The 20,504-nt window shown below is 54.8% G+C and overlaps 1 long non-coding RNA gene across 1 annotated transcript; it reads right to left on the bottom strand.

Annotated features, from left to right (window-relative positions):
* Positions 1-2,662: 2,662 nt before the first annotated feature.
* Positions 2,663-8,186, bottom strand: LOC132658293 (uncharacterized). Its single transcript, XR_009597702.1, has 3 exons — positions 8,028-8,186; positions 6,471-6,561; positions 2,663-5,326 (listed from the first exon to the last, which is right to left on the bottom strand). It is a non-coding gene; the product is annotated as an uncharacterized LOC132658293 (long non-coding RNA).
* Between the last annotated feature and the right edge of the window lie 12,318 nt (positions 8,187-20,504).

Here is a 20,504-nt window from a genome sequence, read left to right as displayed (position 1 = left end):
GGCCGAGCCACCCCGGAGGGCCACTTGCCCAAGGACTCCTCCCCTCCCAGAGGGCTCCCGCTCACCTCCGCCAGCCCCCGGTGTCCCAGATGGAAGAACCCCACCCACCCACCCAAGCTGCTTCCTCATACCTCCTCCTCCCAACTGTCCAGTTGGTGCCATGGGGGCCCCCCCATCTCCAGTCTCTGAGGCCTACGCCTCTGTTCCCTGGGGTGTCCTCCAGACATGGCCCCTCCTCTCCCCCAACAACCCGCGCCCCGGGCCCTCCTCTCCTCTGCCCTCATCCTCACACGAGCCACATGACCCCCCCCCCATCAGACCCCTCTCTCTCATCCCCCTTAAAGCCCCGTCTGGGTCCCCTGACTCCCCTGCTCTGACATCCCTGGGGCCCCGTGGTTTCTAAACAGAGCCCCAGTGCCACAGCCTGACCTCAGGCTGTCTGCAGCCCACCTGCAGACAGAACAAACCTGTTTTCAGGCCATCTCCCACACAGCCTCTACCTTCTTGCCAAACAGGATCACTTCCTTACTTCTCGTTGTTATTCAGTCACTCAGTCGTGTCTGACTCTTTTGTGACCCCATGGACTGCAGCACAACAGGCTTCCCTGCCTTCACTATTTCCCGGGGTTTGTTCAAACTCATGTCCATTGAGTCTGTGATGCCATCCAGTTGTCTCACCCTCTGTCGTCCCCTTCTCCTCCCCACCTTCAATCTTTCCCAGCAACAGGGTCTTTTCCATTGAGTCAGCTCTTTGCATCAGGGAGCCAAAGTATTGGAGTTTCACCTTCAACATCAGTCCTTCCAGTGAATATTCAGGACTGATTTCCTTTAGGATGGACTGGTTGGATCTCCTTGCTGTCCAAGGAACTCTCAAGAATCTTCTCCAACACCACAGTTCAAAAGCATCAATTCTAGAATAGTGGTTGAACCTTGGGCACTTACCTCCTGGGTTCAAATCCTGCCTCCACACTTCTCAGCTGTGAGAACTTGGGAAGCCACGTGATCTCTTTGCGCCTCAGTTTCCTCATCTGGGAAAATGACAGTAACAACAGCACATCTCTGTCATGTGGAGACATAAGTCATAAACGAGTTAGTAAGGGCAAAATGCTGAGAACAGTGCCTGGAGCATATAAGGACTCAGCAGAAGCGGACGGTTATTATCATTCTCATGCCTTGACTCTCCCAGTTCTGAGCCTTTGCTCAGAATACCCATCAAAGAATACCCATCAAAGCCCTTTCCATCCTTGAAGGACATGCAGTTTGCTTGCCCAGCATCCCATTCTTGGGGGACCTGCCCTCCCTCCCTCCCGGAGTGATACCACTGTGTCTGTATGGTTAGGTGGGGCTGGCTGGCCCTACTCTCCAGCTGCAAGGTCAGGAGTGTTCATGAGGCCTGACCAACTGGAGGTCATCCGTGCTCTGGCCACAGTGATCAGTTTAGGAATGGGCGTGTGAATCTTTCTGGGGAATTAGAGTCCTCCCCTGAGATCCTCTGGGATCCTGGGCTGTAGGGATGGAGTGGTAGGCTGAAAAAGTCTTCCTTCGGGACTTCCCTTCCAGGGGCTCAGACTCCATGCTCCCAATGCAGGGGGCCCAGGTTCCACCCATGGTTGAGGAACTGGATCCCACGTGCCTCAACTATAGATCCCATGTGCCACAGCTAAGACCCCATAAGGCGAAATAAATTTTCAAAAGCCTCCCTTCCAAAGATATATTCACTTTCTAATACCCAGAGCCTGTAAACCTTACCCTTATATGCCAAAAGGGTGACTGTTATCTAAAGATGCCAAAGGGAATAATTAAGTTAAGGGTCTTAAGAAGAAAAGCCTATCTTAGATTATCCAGGTGGGCCTTAACTCCATCACAAGTATCCTTATAAGAGAAATTAGACACACACACAGGAGAGATTAAACAGAAAGGAGAAGATGCTATGCAAACCTAGCCAAGATGCGGCCACAACCCAAGAAAAACCAACAGCCCACAGAAGTTGAGGAGACAAGGAATGGATTCTTTCCCAGAGCCTCCGGAGGGAGGGAGCACAGCCTCGCAGGCCTTGATTTTGGATGTCTGGCCTCCAAAACCGCAAAAGATTGCATGTCTGCTGTCTGAAGCCACCATGTTTGTTGTCATTTGTTACAGCAGCCCTAGGAAGCTAGACTGTGAGCCTCGAGATGCTGGAGGCCAACCTGGGCCATGTGATGACCCCGAGTCAGAGGAAAGCAGAGGCGAAGACAGAGAGAGGAGGACTAGTCCCTGAGAACTGGGTCATCCCTGAAGGCAGCCTTCTTTCCTTGGCCTTTTCAGCAACACAAGCCAATGAATGTTCCTACTTAAGCCAGTTTGAACTGGTCTGTCCCCTTGCAACCCAAAGAGTTCTGGCTAACATTCCACCCAACAACTATCCAAGCCTTAAGACGTAACTCAAATCTTTGACCCAGTTTTCTTCCCTAAGGAAATAATCTGAATAAGGACCCTCACTGCTGCATGAAAAAATAGGGGGAAAAAACCTACACAGGTAACCACAGAATATGGCTTCATAAATTATGACACATCCCTATGGAGGGATATTATGCAGCTATTAAAAATCATGTGTTCATGCTCATTATAAAATTGTAGGTGAACAGCAGGACATTAAAAAAATAGAGAGACACAAAACACACATATACATACATTTATATATTTATACTTATAAACAGAAGGATCCCCATTTCATTTTTATTTTGCTTTAGATCATTTTAAGAGGTAAAGATTATTCATGCAGCTGAAATCCTGTGTGTACTTCTCCCCAGTTCCTTATATAAACCCCTTCCCTCTGTCACTCAAAAGTTGGTATCATTCCGATGCATGATTTTAAACATTTACTACCTGGGAATGTATCCTAAGTAATACATAATATTTGTACATGTTCTTGCATGTTAATAAATAGTATGAGACTCTCTGCAACCTGCTTTTTTACCCAAAGAATAATACGTTGGTGCACTAATCCATCTTGATAATGTATAACATTAATTTTAACTGCTGCCAAGAATTCTATTTCTGAGTATTCCATGCTGTATTTATCCGTTCTCTGGTTAATAAATGCCGAGATTATTGACATTTTTTTTCCTATAAAAATGCTGCCACTCTCCAGGTCTCTCTGTGCACACGTGAGATTGTCTCCGGGGATATACGTGCAGAAGAGGGTGGCAGGGGGCTCATCTTCATCTGTACACGGCACCGCTGAGCGGCGGTACCAAGATCGAGTGAAGAGTTCCCGTTCCCACATCCCTGACGGAGAACCATTTTCATCTTTGTCAATCCAGAGGAAATTGTACCTCACCGTGGTTTTCGTGAGCCTTCCCTGTTTACGGGGCTGTCCATCATCGTTCCACGTGCGTCTATTTCAGTTTCCTCTTCTGTTAAATCCCTTTACCTGCGTTTGCCTTTTGAATAAAAAGTATATCAGCATGAACTACACCCCAATGTTAACTGTGGTTGGACACTTAATCTGGGGGACCGTCCCTGTCTGCCACCCCCCTAACTTTAAGAAACACTACCCCGCCCAACCCCGTGTCTTCACCCTCCCACCAGCTGACACCACGTGGACCAATGGGAGCCGCCAGCCTCTTCCCGATCCTGCCCTGTGATTGGCCCAGACTTGGGCACGGTGACCCAAATCAGACCAATCAGAGCCCTTCCCTGGGAGAGCGCCCCACCCCTCCCTCAACCCTGAAATTTGAGGGTGTAAGGTCCAGCCTCACCGAGACAAGGAGGCTGAGACCAAGAGAGCCGCCTGCTGAGTAAGGGTGGAGTAGGGTCCGCCAGCCATGTCTAACATGCTTCAGCCCTCTGGTCACTACTGGGACCCCCACCTCCTGCCCTGGGGGCCAGGCTCCAATCAGTGGCCCTGCATGTGCACCCAGGAGAGTTCATGCTCACGTGTAAGACCTGTCTGCAATTTTCAAGTGTTCTGTTAATACGATAGGCACATCTGTTACTATATGTCATCAGAAATTTAACACATTGTCATTGTTTAATCTTCCTTATCTTTCAAGGTGAGGCACAAACATCTCTTTTCCATGAAGGTTTTCTGATCCCGCAACCAAGAGCCAGGACCAGCTGCCATCAGCTGCTGAGGCCTGTCCTGGAGTGCGTGGAGGCCCCGGCCCAGGAAGGGGCCCCGGTGGAGATGGGGAAGGGAGGGACAGACAGAGGGGAAGGCCTGTTAGGGAAGTAGGGGGCCAAGTGGGTCTGATCTCCACTGAATAGCAAGGATTTAGCAGATGAGGCCTGACCAGAAACCTGCCCCTGGAGCCCGGGATTGCCCAGGCTCTGACCCACCTAAGGTAGGGGGAGACCAGGCAGACTCTGGCCTCTAGCTTGAAGGGTAGGGAGAAGCCTGCCCCGAGGGCCAGGGGTTCCGCATAGGACCTGGGCCTGCTGACCTATAGGGAGATGCTTGCCAAGGTGACCCTGGACCCCAGCCCCTGACCTTTCCCTTCTCACTGAATCTAGCAGCTTAAAATGAGAAGCATGTTCCAGTAGATGTGTCTTATGGGAAAACTTCAGCCAAATCAATTAATGATAAAACCCTTGAGCAAACACAGCTACTTTTATCATTTTAGAATGTGGTGATTTGAGCGGCAAAAGAAATTAAATTAAAAACGCAGAGACTCGGGGTCAGAACCCCAGCCGCTCTCATTGGTTTTTAATCTCCTGTTAAACAATATATCTTCTGATGGCTTTTGTCAGCTTATTCAATGTAATAACCCAGGACACGTGGCCCACTGACCCTCCTCATTCCCTCCACGTGGCTGAGGGAGGAGGATGCCGCTGGCAGCCGGACAATTAACAAGCTTAAAGTGGGGATGGGCGGGTGGGCCAGAGTCAGGGGAAATGACAGGGGCCACACAGGACCCTGGAGATGGACGTCCCTGGAGATGTGATGGCCGAGGGCAGGGCCATGAGTTGCCCTGGGCCGACTCACATTAGAGATTGGGTACCTGAACCCCAGAAAGCAAACGTTTTCCTGAGTCACACTGAGTCAAGATTGGAACTCAGGTGTCCAGACACCCAACCCACAGCTCATTCTGTTGGACACCTGCACAGGTCACCAGGAGAGGGACTGGGCTTGATACAGGGACTGTACTCCCCAGCTCTCTGTCTTCTCTTGGGGCATTATCCGTGGGGCTTATTGAGCTCAATCTGGGAGATACTTAGGTTCCATCTTTGGGGAGATCCTGGCCTGATGAGAGAGGCAGTTCCCATGGTCTGATGATGGAGGCACAACTCTGAACTCAGGAAGCGCCCAGTCTGACGGCGACACAGTCAAATGCAGACAGCCAAGCCTACAAGTAAATCATTTCAGTAAGAACACCCCATGACAAGACAGTAGGCTGGAATTTCTGTTGGCTTCACCATGGAAGGCTTCTAGGAGGAGGCTGAGCCATAGAGAAAAGGCTGGTCTCTCATAACTGTACTACAATAAAAACTGGGGGAAAAAAAGAAGCTGATCTCAAGACAGCTTAGACAGAAAATCTGAGGCAAGAGAGAGGCTGGAGCTGCTGAGGGAGATGACACACGCAGTGAGCTGCCTCTGTGAGTTGTCTGTACCCACTCATAGGCACACTGGTAAACACACAGGCCTGTTTGCACACACTGACACCTACTTACACAGACTCCTCCATGTACATTCATAAACACATGCTTGTGTGCCAGGTGTAAACACACAGGAGCTTTCTCCTGTCTCCATGTGTACACACGGATATGCCCACATGCATCTATGTACATGCACCCATACACATGATCATATATAGACCGACACATGGGCCAACCCCTAGCTTTGTACAAGCTCAGATGTGCTCTGTTGGGCACACAGGTGGCGGGCCTGCACTACCCCAAGCCACACTTTGGGTCCCCCAGCAGCTAGATCACCTGCCAGACGTCCCTGAGCCCCCCTGCCTGGGCTCCATCTGCATCCTGGGCCCCTGCCACAGTCCGTGGATCTGCAGCCTCTCCTCTGGGTTGGTGGACAGGCAGGGAGCTGAGTCTGACCTGGAGGAGAGAAACTCTTAGGGAGTCCCTAGCACCACCCATGGCCAGGAGGACCCACAGGCTAGAAAGGGCTCAGAGTGGAACTCTCCAGTTCCCTCTCATTTACCCAAGGCTTCTGTGAAACGCCAGGGGCCTGTGAAACAGACTCAGAGATGGAGATTTGTATGTAGACTTCCTGGTGGTCACCTCACCCCCGGGAAGCGAGGGAGGCAGGACTAGGCAGAGTGAGAAGCTGGGTTGTGACACAGTCATGGCCAAGGTCTCAGCCACCCCCTGGGAGCTGTGGAGCGGGGCTGGCCTTGCAGGTGGTCCCACTCGGTGTTAGGCAGAGCATCCTATGCCTTTACTGGTCAGTGGATGTGGGCTGCCTCCAGAAACTAAGGTAACCTTGAGGGAGGAGGTTCCCTTCAGCCAAGAACACAAGGAAAAGAGGCTCACCTTGGAGCAGGCAGCTGCCCACGCTCCCCAGCTGGAGAACAGGCACTGGAGGCCTTGGGGGTGTGCGGAGCACAGCGACGTCCTCCATTGTCTGCAGAGGATGAGACGCTCCATCACTACTGCAGTCTCCCTCCAGCCTCTCTGGCTGCAGTTGGATGCTCCTCTCGGGAGTTTTTCTGGGCCCGGCTCCCTTGTCTGCCCCTCCTATGTCATCCCATCTCCCTGGACTGGTGTTGACAGCTCCAGGTTGCAGGCTTCTCAGGGAGCAAGGGACAAGGCTCCCTCCAGCGCCCTCCTCTGGCGGGGCCGAGAACCCCTTGGAGTACAGGGGGCTGAGGAATCCTGCAGGGCTGAGGACAGGCTCCCCACCCCCACCCCCACCCCCCACCACCCCCCCCCCCCCGACATGCTAGTCCCTGTGACTCAGATCAGTGGGACCCAGGCTGAGGCCACCCATTTTTTGGCGCTGGGCTCACGAGGCAGCAGCGTGGGCTTGTGCCTTTATTATTCAGCAGGCTCTGTGGGAGGAAAATTGTTTCCCGCTTTTGGCTGACAGGACCCCCTTCTGCACTTCCTGGTCTCCTCTCACACACGCAGGCCCAGCAAGAGTGGGAGCCAAGAGCCTCTGGATCCAAGACAAACCTCCCACCCCCTCCTTTCCAGGGAGGACGTGAGCCAGACAGGGGCAAGTGCGGAGAGGAAGGGGAGACACCCAGACTCCACCCAGGCTAGGACTGTTTTTCATCTAAGACGCACGTTCGTTTTCATATTTTAGTAACGCCAAAACTGGGATGTCTAACAGTTGATGCCTTACCCGGGTTTAATCAGCAGCAATTTTTTCCCCCTTCATGGTACCTAACATAATGGTTACATTTTCACTGAACAATATCTTAGGTTTGATGCAGCTGAGAGGTGACGCCCCATCTCTACAAGAGATGAGGGAGGGGAGGGGACTGGAGCCAGGCCGCCTCTCAGCACCTCCTGCATCAGCTTTTCAGGGCACAACTTCAGGATCTAGGCCCTCTCAAGGCCTCCTGCAGGCAGATGAAGAGCAAAACCAGGTTCCGGAGCCAAATAGAAAATTATTTTTAGAGATTCGGGGCTGAGATTTGCTTCCAGGGCGCTGCGGACCTCATCTGCCGAAGGCCACAAGCCTCCTTCTGAAGCCTAAATAAAAGTAGCTGGAAGCAGGTTCTGCTGCCTCGCAGCTGGGAGGATGTCAGAGATGTAAATGTGGGTGCAGACATTCCGGGGAAGAGGGCCTGGGGCTCTCTTTTTAAATCCAGGCCTTTTAAAGTGGTGACGGGCCTGGCAGTGTCTCCAGGTAAGATCAACCCTGCGGGGAGCCAGATGTTAAAAGCCTGGGAACCAAGAGAGAGAATGCCACCAGGAGCGGGGAGGACAGGGTGAGGGGGGTGGGCGGCCGGGGCGGGGCCCCCTGCAGCCAGGAGGCCCCAGAGGCAGACTCCCCGGGGGAGCCTTGGTAAACTCCCAGATGGCCATCTGAGCAGACCCCTGGGGAAGGAGGTGGCAGATGGGTGACAGTGGTGTCCAAACCTTGACATCCAGGTGAGATTTCCACCAGCAGCAGAGACTGTGGGAAGGGGTGGGGGCGGGACAGAGGTGAACCAGACTCAAAGGGAGACGCCAGGTGCTGAGGAGGCTGGAGGGCCACTGGGCAGCGTGTGCTTCCTCCTTGCCCTCTGACCCGGGCCGGAAGCCCCTCGCAAGGAGCCCTGGGAAGTGTAGTTCCCAGGGGAAAGAGCAGTCTGGCAGTACCCAACCCTGCCTGGCTCCCTAGGTTCACTCCACCAACATGTACCAAGCACCCACCGCAGGCCAGACACTGAGTGCTGGGGATTCAAGCAAATAGGCGAAAACCCACCCTCTCAAGAAGTCTATGTTAGAAATGTTATCTCTAGCCGGGAGAAACGTAATAAAATAAGCGTATAGAATGCCAGCGCTAAGTGCCATGAAGAAAGAAAACGGGGTTGAGGGTGGGAAAGGAGCGCAGCTTTCTGTAGTGTGAGCAGGGAAGCCCCTCTGAAAAGATTTGACTGGAGCCCAGATGAAATGAGGGAGTAGCCAGGAGCGTATCTGCTAGCAGCGTGCTTCAGGCTCCACAAGCAGTAGGTGCAAAGGCCCTGGGGCAGGAGTGAAGCTGGGATGGTCAAGAACTACAGGAAGAAAAAAAAAAAAAAAAGAACTACAGGAAGACTGGTGGCCAGAGGGGAGGGAGTCGAGGAGAGAGGAGGAAGGGGCCAGGGCAGGGGGAGGCAGCATCAGAGGCTTCCTGGGCAAGGCTTTCTGGTCACGGGAAGGACTCTGGCTCTCACTGTGAGACATGGCGAACCTGCAGAGGGTTAAGCAGAAGGCTGGGATCTGACTCTCGCTTTAGCAGAAGAGACTGCAGGGGCCAAGGGGCTCCGGGGGCAAAGGAGACCCACCAAGAGTCTCTTGCAAACTTCCAAGCAAGAATGATGGAGGTTGGATTTGGGTATATTTAGAAGGCAGAGCTGACAAGATTTGCTGACAGACTGGATTCAGGGATGTTCCAGTTTGCTATTGCTACATAACAAACCACCCCCAATACTTGGTAACTTCAAACCACTGCAGTCATTTATTTTGCTCATGAGTCTGCAGTTTGGCAGGGCTCGACAAGGAAGACTCGTCCGCTGCCTGTGACATCAGCCACACCGGCCTGACGGGAGGCACTGGCGCCACTGCCAAGGTGGGCCAGTCTCGGCAAGTGTGTGTGGGCATGGCCGCAAGCTTGGCCCAGGCTGCTGGCCCCAGGCCTCCGTTCCTCTTCCCACTGCCCTCGTTCAGGGCTTCTTATAACACAATAGCTGGGTAGCAAGGGCAGGTGCTCCAGGAGACCAAGGAGGAGGCGCCTTGTGATCAAGGATTAAGTCCCAGAAAGTAATTCCGCGGTCTCCTTTGGAGAAGTAAGTCACCAGAGCCAGCCCTGACTCGGGGGAGGGAGATTAGATGCCTCCTTCATCTTTCAGTGGCAGGAGGAACACTGAGCCATCATTGATCAGGAAAGTCAGGGAGACTCCAGGATTTGGGGGCTGGGCCCCTTACCTCTGGATGGAGGACATCATGACATCCCAGTTATCTTACCCTCCAGATAATTGAGCCTCCAGAGACCCTGAGGCAGCCCGCCAATCTGCTGCCCGGTGCTGCCCTCTCTGGACTCTGGTGGGAACTCTGATATGCTTTCCCTGGTGATGAAGAGGGGCAGGGAGTGGGGGACTGGGGGGGAAGGGGTAGGGGGTGATACAGAGGCTGTGAGCGCACCTGGGGTGGCTGAGGGGTCTATATATCCAAGCCTGGTGGAATGTAGACCCTCCCCTGAAAACACTCCGGCACAAACTCTCACGCACCCATGACTCCTGGGCAATATTGTTAAAATGCTGAAACTAATACGGAAGGTCCCAGGTTGGAGGAGAGCAGGGTGGGGGTGGGGGGCGCGTTGTGAGACTCAGCCTTTCTTACCAGCTCCCAGGTGCCCCCACTGCTGCTGGTCCACAGAGCCAGGGTCTGGCTTCCTAGGTGGACACCACCACCCCGACAACCCGTCCCGAGGGCCCCTCGCCCACCCCCACCCTGTGCTGCAGACTCGGATAGGAGCCCCAGGCCTGAGCACCTGCAGCATCACAAACCACCCAAGGGAATGAGCTGTGTGACCTTGGAGAAGTTCCTTCTGTCTCTGTTTGCTCATTGGCAAAACCAGGGGAGACCTACAAAGTGGGAGAGAGAAGAAAGAGTTGAGGGAAGAGGGGAGAGGAGGGGACAGGGAGGAGGGGAGGGGAAGCATGGGCAAGGAAGGAGGGGAGGGCAGAGCAAAAGAGGGCAGCAGTTAAGGGACTTGGAAGACAAAGGGGTCTCACTGAGAAAACAAGAAGGAGGAGGGAAGTGACGGCCTGAGGGAAGGGGGTGATGGACGTGAGTGTAAGACAGGAGGGCGGGGCGGGAAGCGGCAGCGACAAGGGGCCCGCCGTCTCTCTCATCCCGTCCCAAGCTCTCAGGCGCGGGGGAGAAATGAGATTCTAGCTGCGACTCTTCTGGGAAACATCTGCCTTTTCATTTATGAGGAAAAAGTAGGAAAATGACCGGGGGAGGCGCCGCTACTGTTTTTTTAAGCAACGCAGCAAAAATGTCACCGCTGGGAGCGTAAAGCCCATCAAGATGGTTAGGTAATAGCCTGGCTGCCTTCCTCAGGCTCAGCTGTCCACCAGCCTCCCGTTCCCCAGGCCAGATTTCACCCCAGTGCCCTGCAGGCCAGACTTGCCTGTAAGCCCGTAATGAGCAGCAGAACGGATGTAAAACCCCCTCCTCTGTCTCACCCACAAGACAGGCACTTCTCATGCTCGACCCAGAGCTCGGGAGGCCTGGACCGTCCCACCCCAGTTCCCTAACACGACTCCGAGAAGAGCAGCAGCAGAGGACTAGTCCCGACCCCCTTTCTGGGCCCCAGGCCTGCGCCTTGCTCTAGCTTCCCCAGTCCACTCAGGGCGCTGAGGGGACCCGCGTTGTCCTGGAGATCAGGGGGTGACCGTTTGAGGGTCTCCTTGAAGAGAGCAGAAGTGATATCTGTGCCTTCCTGGGGTCCAACCCCCAGATGGAAATGCTCTCTTTGGATCTGTGTTGGGTAAGGCTAGCAGTGAGGAGAGAAAGGAGACAACGGAATGACGTCAGTGTCCTCCCGAGGGCAGAGGTTGGCACCACAGTGCTCTACAAGGGGCCAAGGCAGGGAGGGTGCAGCGTTTGCACAGGCACAGGGAGGGCTGTGTGCCCGCAGCCCCTGCCAAGCTCAGGTTGGGGGCTGGCCCACCCATGTCCCCTGCACAGGGGCAGGGTGGAAGGAGCAGCCTCTGCTGCACCTCAGCTCGCACCGTACCTTGGCCTGGGGTGCCCTCTCCTTCCCGTGCAATCATGAGTCTCCTCACCCTTCAAGGTCCAGTCCAGAATGCCACCTCCTTCAGGAAGCCCACCTTGAAGCCTCCAGCCTGCTGACCTCCACCTTCCCCACCCATCTGAAGCCAGGTTGTGAGGGGAATCCCGTCCAGGGAAGAAATCCCATGGGGCCCTGAGCAGCACGGTCCACTGTGTTTCTCCAAATACATCAGAAGCCCCTTCAGGGCAGAGCCTGGCACTCACCCCGGCTCAAGCGTGGCAGGAGGGTCCCCTGGCCCCTGGCTCTGCACTCCGAGAGACGCTCCCATCCCACCCCCTTGCCTGTTCTCTTCCTCTCCACAGCCCTTCTCCCCAACACTTTGTCTGCATAGTTCTTTGCTTATTATCTGCTTCTCCAGACTAGAGTGTAAACTCCATCAGGACAGCTGTTTTTGCCCAGTTTCTTTATGGCTGTATCCGTAGCCTATCTGGAATAGTACCTGGCACATAATAGGTGCTAAAGAAATGTTTGTTATGTCCCATTCTCTCCAAAGAGTTGAATTTACGGGCCAAAGTCTTTCTTTGCCTCTATCCACGGATGTGGTGATGTGAGCGATGGCGGGCAGAGTGTGTCCACACTGGGATCGCGCAGGGAAGGGGTGAGCCCTCTTATGGCACTTTCGGGTCTTGCCATTTCTCTTGAAAATCAAAAAACTGGTGGCATTTCCCCCATAAAATTCTGTGTGTCTGGACCGCAAGCCCTCAAGAGGGCTCAGAGCACAGATTTCTATTGTTGCCGTTCATGTATTAATATTTGCTAGGACACGTTTGGATGGCATGTAGAAAGCAACTGCCTTTTGGAGATGAGGGGAGTGTGGCAATTTGCCAAGTGTCACACAGCAAGTTAGTGGCCCAGAAGAGCCCTGCCCCCAACCTCAGCCTGGTCCCCCCGGGGCTAGGGGCAGGATGCTTGTCATCAGGCCATCAACTCTCCTCCGCAACTCAGGCTGAGGAGGCAAAAGACAGGCCCTTAGCTCACCTGGGTTCTTGCTCCAGACTCCTGCGAGGGAGACTGCACTTGCCCCCCCCTCCCCCGCAACTCCTGCTGGGACCAGGGGCCCCAGCACCCCTGCAGCTGTCTCTCAAGCTGAGACTCCAGCTGTTCTCTCCTGCAGACAAGAGGGCACCTCCCACAAGCCCGTGTGGCTGGAAGGGGCACCCTCTCTTAGAACTTCCATCTTGGCAAGAGTGCTCCCTGCCCTTCGCAGGCTCCCGCTGGGGATGTTGATATGGAGGGAGAAGGGAACAAGGGATTTCTTTTTATTTATCCGTTTCGGTATGGTGAGGGATATTTAAAAGCCCATAGGGACAATTTTTAAAGTTTTTAAGGAAAGACAAGTGATCCGTGCATGGTGCAAATGGCAATTATCTATTCAACCTAACAAACATTAATTATGCCCCTACTGTGTGCAGGGCAAAATCTTAAAGAATAAGACCCAGAATCCCATTGTCTGGACAGGGAAGAGTCAGACAAAGAATGAGACAGACAGAACATTCCTAAGAAGGAGGGTCCTCACTGGAGGTCTTGGCAAGCACAGTGGGAGCACAGGTGGCGGTGAATCCCACCCGAGGCAGCAGGGACACTAGCAGAGGGAAGGTGGCATTTTTGCTCAGCCTTGAAGGACCCAGCCAAGGGGACCTTCTTGAACAGAGCCTGAAAAAAAGGTACTTGAGTGTTTAGGGAACTGGACCAAACGCCTGGGGTGCCAGGCGGCCTCCAGGATGGTGGGTGGAAGCCACTGGAGGCTAGGCAGAAAAATCTGGTGGGGTAGGAGGGTTTAGGAGTCCCCATTTATGGAGCCAAGTGGCTGCGACTTTGCAGAGAGCCCTCCAGCTGAAGTAGAAAGGTGAGTCCCTCAGCTATGTCAGAAGGACATCTCAGAGGTAGGCGGGTTGAGTGGGAAGGAGGCAGGAAAGAGACGCTGGAGACCAGAGAGGGGTGATGGGGTTCTGGGCTGGGGGACAGTGAGCGTGTGGACATGGAGAAGGGCCTCGTGGATACCTGGGCTGGGGAAGAGACAGCAGGGAGGAGCAGACCCGCTCTGAGGTTCCAGCTTGGACGCGGGGCTGCAGTGGCCCCATGTCTGTCCTGGAACCCTGCCCTCCCTCCCCAGAGCCAAGCGGTCCACGTCCAGGCCCGTGATCCAGCTGATGGGGGAGGGGCATTTGGGAGGGGGGATGGAGGCCTGCTCCAGAATATTCCTTTGCAAAATATGTATAGTTAAGGGCTCAGCCCTGATACCCTCCCCCTCCTGGTCCCAGCACAGGACTGGGGCCTCAGCATGGTATTCATTGAAAAGGAGGGCAGAAAGAGCTGGTGCTATTAGGGAGGGCTTCCTGGAGGAGGGAGTTGGCTTCAGATGGCAGAGGGAAGGGCAGAGCCAGGCAGGTCCTTACTCCCGGCCACCTCCAGCCCTCTCAGGCCTGGGGCCTAGGTGCGTCCTGCCCCTGTGGAGGGGCTCTGGCCGCCCCACTCCTTTGCCCCCAGGGCTGGTGCTCTCAGAGGGCGGTTCTGGCAGAGTGTGGCCTCCCTGCAGCGACAGAAAGGAGCCGGGGGAGCAGCTGTTGGCCTCAGGTCAAACTTTCAGTTAGAGGCCCTGCAGGGCCTCAAATCCAGGCCTCTTTCCCCTGTGGAGGTGATCAGGCCAAACCTCGCAGCCCACGGGGGACACCAGGTCAGGCCCGGGAACGCTGACTCAGGGCCCGGAGCTAGGAGGCTCAGCTGGCCTGGTGCAAGGCCCCCTAGACACCCTTCCAGCTTCAGCTGCAGGCCCCTTGAGGCTGGGAGAGGATGCTGGGGCTGGGGCGAGGGGGTCAGGAGACCTCAGGAACCTCAGCCCCAGGCCTTCCTAGCCCTCATTCTAGAGACCAGTCACCTGGCCTGGGGTCCTCCGAGCCCTCTGTCCAGAGCATCAGCCACAAGCTGCCAGGTGGTGGGTGAGGGAGAGCGGGACCCCGCTGGCCTGGAGCCGAGACCTCTCCCCATCTCCCCGGCAGCGGGGGCCTGAGTGGAAGCGACAGCATGACAGGCACCCGTGCCCAGACCTGCGGATCAATCTGTCGGTGTCCGGCGGAGGCAGGCGTGCAGTAGGATGCGGATCAGTCCCCCCCAAACGGGGATGAACCCCACCCTGGTGACCCGTCAGGCTCACCAAACCCTTCTCTCCCCAACCACACCCCCCATCCCTCTTTCTCCCACCAACCCTGCCTACGCTCCACCCCCCCTACCCCACCCAGGTTTGGACTTCTTTTTCCCTCTCCCTCCTGCCTGTCTCTCCCCGCTTGCCTCCCCCTCCCTCTTCCTCCCTGGAGGTTATTCCTGTGGGTTACCCCTCACCCTCCTCCTCTGTCCTCTTTTTGAACACCCCTGGGGAAGTGCTCAGGGAATATCAGCCATTGCCTTTGATGACAAAGAGAGACCTTGGCAGGGCAGGCCCTGGCAGGAGGAAAGTGAAAACACAGCTCAGGCGGACAGGCGCAGAGCACGCCCACCCTCAACGGTGGGGGCCAGGGGGCTCCCACTGACCCCTTTGGGCCCCGCTTTGTGAACTGCAGCAACAAGAGGAGACAGGATGGAGAAAGGAGAAACTGGAGAGCTGAGAGCTGTTGGCACGGCCCGCGGGGAGGATTCGGGTGGGCAGAGAGAGAGCTGGACTGACCTCAACTCTCAGTCCCAAGAGCAAGAGAGCCAGCGCCCAGAGCCCCGTCCTGTGGGGGTGGGACCTGGGTGATCCACCTTCCTCCCTGAACCTGGAAGAGTCTCGTCGTGCCTGCCTAATGTGATGCAGCAGGTGGAATCAGGTCACAGGTGCAAAGCTGGCCCCCCACCCACGCCACACACGCAGCCACATACGGCAGATCCTTAGCAGGGTCTGGCCAGTGGCCCTACCACCACACCCCCAAGCAGCCCTGAGCCCTCTGAGTTTCCAGTCTCCTGGGGAACCTTGGATCACATCACCCTCACCCCTGTCTGTCCCCCAAGGCCCATCCTCAACCCAAGCACCCCAGCCCCCAGGAAGCTGTCAAATTCCGTCAGAGGTTCCCTGCATCGCAGGCCAGCCAAGCACAGCCTACAGGGAACCTAACGTTCCGCATGCTTGTGCTACCATGCTGATGCTATTGTGGTGAATAAATTCCAAATGCCTCCAAAGCATACCTTAATCCGTGGTGGGTTTCATCCTCATGAATTTCCTACATGGTGACTGGGTAACCAAAAATACAGTTGAGAGTTTTTTGTTTTCAAACAAAGTGGTGCTGCTGGTTTTTCTCTTTTTAAACTTTTGTATCCTGGAGAATTTTTTAAACACACAAAAGTGCAAAGGATCTTATGAAAGCCCAGGTGTCCGTCCTCCAGATCAACTCAGTCTTTGCACCCACGCCCCCGCCATGGCTCTTCCCCTCTTATTGTGAAGAGAATCCCAGCCACAGCATCATCTCATCTGTCAGCATTTCCGTGTACATCTCTAGAAGATGAGGACCCTTCACTTGTAAACAAAATCGTAAGGCTGCACTGAACAGCAGTTCTTCCATACCCCAGTCCGTGTTCAAAACTGTCGGGAATGTTCTATCTCTGACATGGATCCTTATCCTTGAAAGGTCAGGAAGCCACGGCCTCCGTGTCTTCCTGTCACTGGACTGAAACTGGGCCTTTGTCTCCATTGCTCCACTCCTCCAACAACCTGAGGCCAGAAACCAGGTCAAAATCCTCCTCTCTCCCCAAACCCACAGGGGGGACGCGGGTCAGGACCAGCGCTGAGGGCCCCACGGTGGACGCTCCTTAAACACATGTTCAGTTGCCCTGAACTGGACTTCCGCGCTGGAACACAGCTCAGGGAGATAGAGACAAGCAGAGGGCAGCCCGCCTCTGAGCAGGAGCAGGCCCACCAGGAAAGGACCCAAGTCCAGATATGGGGTGAGGGACAGAGTCCGTTTCCCCCTTGCTGTCCAGAATAGGGTTGCATCCCCAGCCACTCTCCTGCGGGGTGGGGGGTGGGGCTTACCCACTTAACCTCTCCCCAACTCCCTCAGGCCCTGTGAGAAGCTATGCCAAAGTACCCTACTCTCTACTCTGCATCTAGAGGCCACCTCCTCCAGGGAGCCCTCCAGGAGCCCACCTACCATTAAAAGCCCAGCAGCCTTTGCCCTCTCATCCTCCAGACTGGCCCACTCTTTACTGTGGACCACTCACTGCAAGCTCCTGAAGGATGGGGGCTGTGCCTTGTCTCTCCCACCTCCCCCACCGCAAGCTCTCGGTAACTACTCGCAGCTGAATGAGGAGGAGCCTCTTTCCACCCTGAGATGTTTCTTCTCCATCCCACCCTTACTGATTCTCTCCACCCCTTTGGCCATTTTCTTGCTTTTTAAACCAGGCTTCTCACCCACAGATCTGTTCATTTCACAAGCTGCAATTAAGCACCACTGTGTGCCCAGGGCAGGGCCAGATCCTCAGGGCTTAGAGAGAGGAGGCAGCGAGGTCAGCGGGGTGCAGGGCAGAGGACAGCGTCACACCTCGGTGCCCAGGGCAGGGCCAGATCCTCAGGGCTTAGAGAGAGGAGGCAGTGAGGTCAGCGGGGTGCAGGGCAGAGGACAGCATCACACCTCGGCTGGCATGACGGCCTGCAGCTTCTCCAAGCCCTCCACATGTTTGGAGGCTCAAGATTCCCCACGAGGCCTGGATGTGCCACACACCCAGGCATTTAAATTGCAAAAACATTTTCACATCCACATCTGGTTAAACCTCAGACCAGTGCAGGAGCAGAGCAGGCTTCGATGGGGTTAACAAGTCTAGCTGTTGATGGGTGAAGGGAAGACACAGAGAGGGTGTGCCCTGTCCAAGGGGCACACAGCGACACAGAGAGGGAGAGCTCCTGGTGGAAACCCAGCCGTCCGTGCCCCGCACAGCTGGCCTGCAGGGACCGCCCCACTGACCAGAGCCCTGGCCCCACAGCCCCGCTTGGCCGGGTCCCACCTACAGTCACCCGGGAAAGCCTTCCTCCCTCCTGTCTTTGGGGTCACAGAGGTGGGAGGGGTGTCCAAAACCCTGCTCCTTGGCCTTCTTTTCCTCCAACTCCTTATGTTACAGTTGAAGTAACTGAGTCAAAATAGGGACACGCCTCAGCCTTTATTGAACACCTTCCACATACACCAGATTCCCTACACCCATCGTCTAATTAACACTCACACAGCCCCAGCAAGGCTGACCTTAGAATCCCCATGGTTCACATGAAAAGGCATTTTATCCAAGCTGAGCCCCAGTATTTCTGCAATCTCAATGGCCAGAATTGGGAACAGACTTCTGTGTCAAAGCTGTCAGCAATGCTCTGATCCATGTTGTGGAAAGAGAGCTCTTTTGTTCTGTGGGAAAATAATTTAGCAGGTTTTGGTGTAAAAGTGCAGCCAAACTGCTCTTCTTGATAAGAAGATGGAGCTGAGAAGCACACGATTCTGGAAGCAGTATGGCGTTTCTCTCCGCCTCTCTCTCCTTCCCCATCCCTCCTCTCTCCCCCCACCTCCCTCCCCGTCGTCCCTCACTCTGTCCCCCCCACCTCTGTGTCCCTTCCCCCGCCCCCTCTCTCCCCACCAGGCCAGCCGAGGTCAGGGCCTGGGCCCTGGATCATAGGGCTGTGGCCAAAGACACTCTCGTTAAGGGTATGAGTGGGCCTCAGGGCATCAAGTCCAGCTAAGGTGAGAGCCGCCCAGAGCAGGAGGGCTTGGGGAGATGTCCACAGAGGCACAGGGCCTTCAGACCCCGGAATCAGGGCACCTGCTCACCCATTTTACTTTACTGCTAGCTAAGCCCCCAAGGAAATCTTGCTTAAAGTCTGCAGCTTAGTCTTAGCCAGGCTTTGCAAATTATGGAAATTAGGATCCTGTCAGAGCTTGGAGGAGTGGGGTTTGGGGAGGAGGGAATTGGCCTGAAAATGCCCACAGTGAGGAGGTGGCGGGTAGAGCCCAGGAGTGGGCACCATTCGGTTAATTGGTGGAGGACCTGCCACCATGGGTTGCAGGACACTTTGGAGAGGATTCTGGGGAGGGCTGGGCTTCCTGAGCACAGGGGAAGGAGCTCAGAGCATCACGTGGGCATAGAAGGGAGCCCAGTCCCTGCAGGTTCCCCATAAGAGTGAGAGTCTGGTTCCTGCTAGGCTCCCCAAAGCCCCTGCTCCCCCTGAAATAAAGAGATGAAATAAGAAGGCAGCTCTCCTGGCTTAGCGCTCCCCATTCCTCATTGAAATCGGCTCCCACTCTGGGCCAAGTGAGTGGCTGGCCAAGTTCCCTTGGGTCCCTATCTCTTTGCCTCTCAATCAGAGGCTCTCAGCAGAGATCCCAGGTTCTTAGCAGGGGGGCGGCCTGCCCTGACATGTGTCTGCCTTCTGCATCAGCTCTGATTGACTTTTTACTTCCCTGCTTGTCCAAGCAATAATTAGGGTCCCCTTTTCCATATTAAGCAGCTGCTGTCATCACCACTTCACGGTCCTCCTAATCACATTTCTCCTCCTTCTCTGTATCCTGGGGGCAGGCTCCTGACAAGTCTGGCAGAAGGACGTTGGAGAGGGAGGCTGGGGGATGCGGGGGTGTGGGGAGACTTTCTTAGAATATGACAAGGCTGGCTGTGACTTCCAAGGTGGGCCTGTCCAAGATGGAACAGAAAATCACATCCAGTCTCAGCAGGGAAACTAGTAGAGACCCCCATGATGCCGTGGCCCCCCAACTCACCTGTCCCTGATGCCTGAATCCCCTCCTTAGAGATTTAGCCCTTTGAAAAGGGCATGTTATTAACATAAATGTTTCTGGAGGCAGACTAGTTAAACTGCCTGTGATTTCCAGTAGACGCCTGCACTGATCCCTGCCCGCCCTCTCCTGCTCAGCTCTATCCCAGCAGCTACTCCCAGGAAACTACATTTCCCAGGCTCCTCGTCTGCTGGCTTCCTGTCAGGTTCGGCCAATGAAAGCCTCTGGCTGGAGACTGGCAGTGGGGAGGTGAGGAGCACCCCTCGCTCTGATTGTGGTCTCAGCCTGTGGCTGCTTATGTGGCCGCATATCTGCTGTCCTCAGCTTCCCCAGTTTGTCCCCTTCACAGTTCCAGTTCCAGCCTTGGGCAGCCCCTTCCCTACATTCCCTGCTCATACCTGATCCCCCCAGATCCTAGGCTGGTACCGTTCCCTTGTACCTCCTCCGAGGCTGGGGCAGATTCCTGCGATCGGCAATCTCTGGGCTGTTTCCCGATCTCCTGTTTTAGCTCCACCAGCACCTCTGTAACTGGTTCCGCATATTCTGTTTCCTCTATTGAAACCACCTGGCAAAAGTTCTTTTTCTTTTCACCTGGACCACAACTTGCACAGCAGCTTACACTTAAAATGTTCAAGGTGTATGGGAGTTAGTTGCTCAGTTGTGTCTGACCCTTTGTGACCCTATGGACTATAGCCTGCCAGGCTCCTCTGCCCATGGAATTCTCTAGGCAAGAATACTGGAATGGGCTGCCATTTCCTTCTCCAGGGGATCTTCCAGACCCAGGGATGTAAGCCGGGTGTCCTGCAGGCAGTCTTGTGCATTGCAGGCAGATTCTTTACCAACTGAGCCACCAAATGTTCAATGTGGAACCGTTAATTCTGCCTCCCCAGACATTCATCTCTTCCTTCATCAGTCTCATCCAGCTCTGTAAATACCTCCACTGTCCACACAGCACAGCACTCAAGTCAGAAAGCTGAACACCCTCCTTGTTTCTTTTGTCCATATGTCCAATTTATTATCAAGTCCTTTTGCAAAGTATGTATCCTGAACCCTTGGTTTCCATCAACGTCATCGCCTCTCACCTGGCCTGGAGCCTCCGAACTGGTGTCCAGGCTTCTTTTCTTTCCTCTTCACTATCTACTCTCTGAATGGGCTTTTAGAAACCAAACTCAGATCCCGTCCCCCAGCCCCCTGCCTAAAACCTCTCAGTGGACCCCATTTGAATCCAGACTCCTGTCCAGGCTCAATCAGACCTGTTCCTGGCAAAATGCATCAGGGAAAAAAAAAGGCTCTGCTGGAAGATACCTGGGCCTTCAGAATTGACGACAGGAGATTCTAGGTTTG

The sequence above is a fragment of the Ovis aries genome, chromosome 20 (assembly GCF_016772045.2).
Source record: "Ovis aries strain OAR_USU_Benz2616 breed Rambouillet chromosome 20, ARS-UI_Ramb_v3.0, whole genome shotgun sequence".
In the NCBI taxonomy this organism is placed as follows: domain Eukaryota; kingdom Metazoa; phylum Chordata; class Mammalia; order Artiodactyla; family Bovidae; genus Ovis; species Ovis aries.
This window is presented reverse-complemented; position numbering and strand designations above follow the sequence as displayed.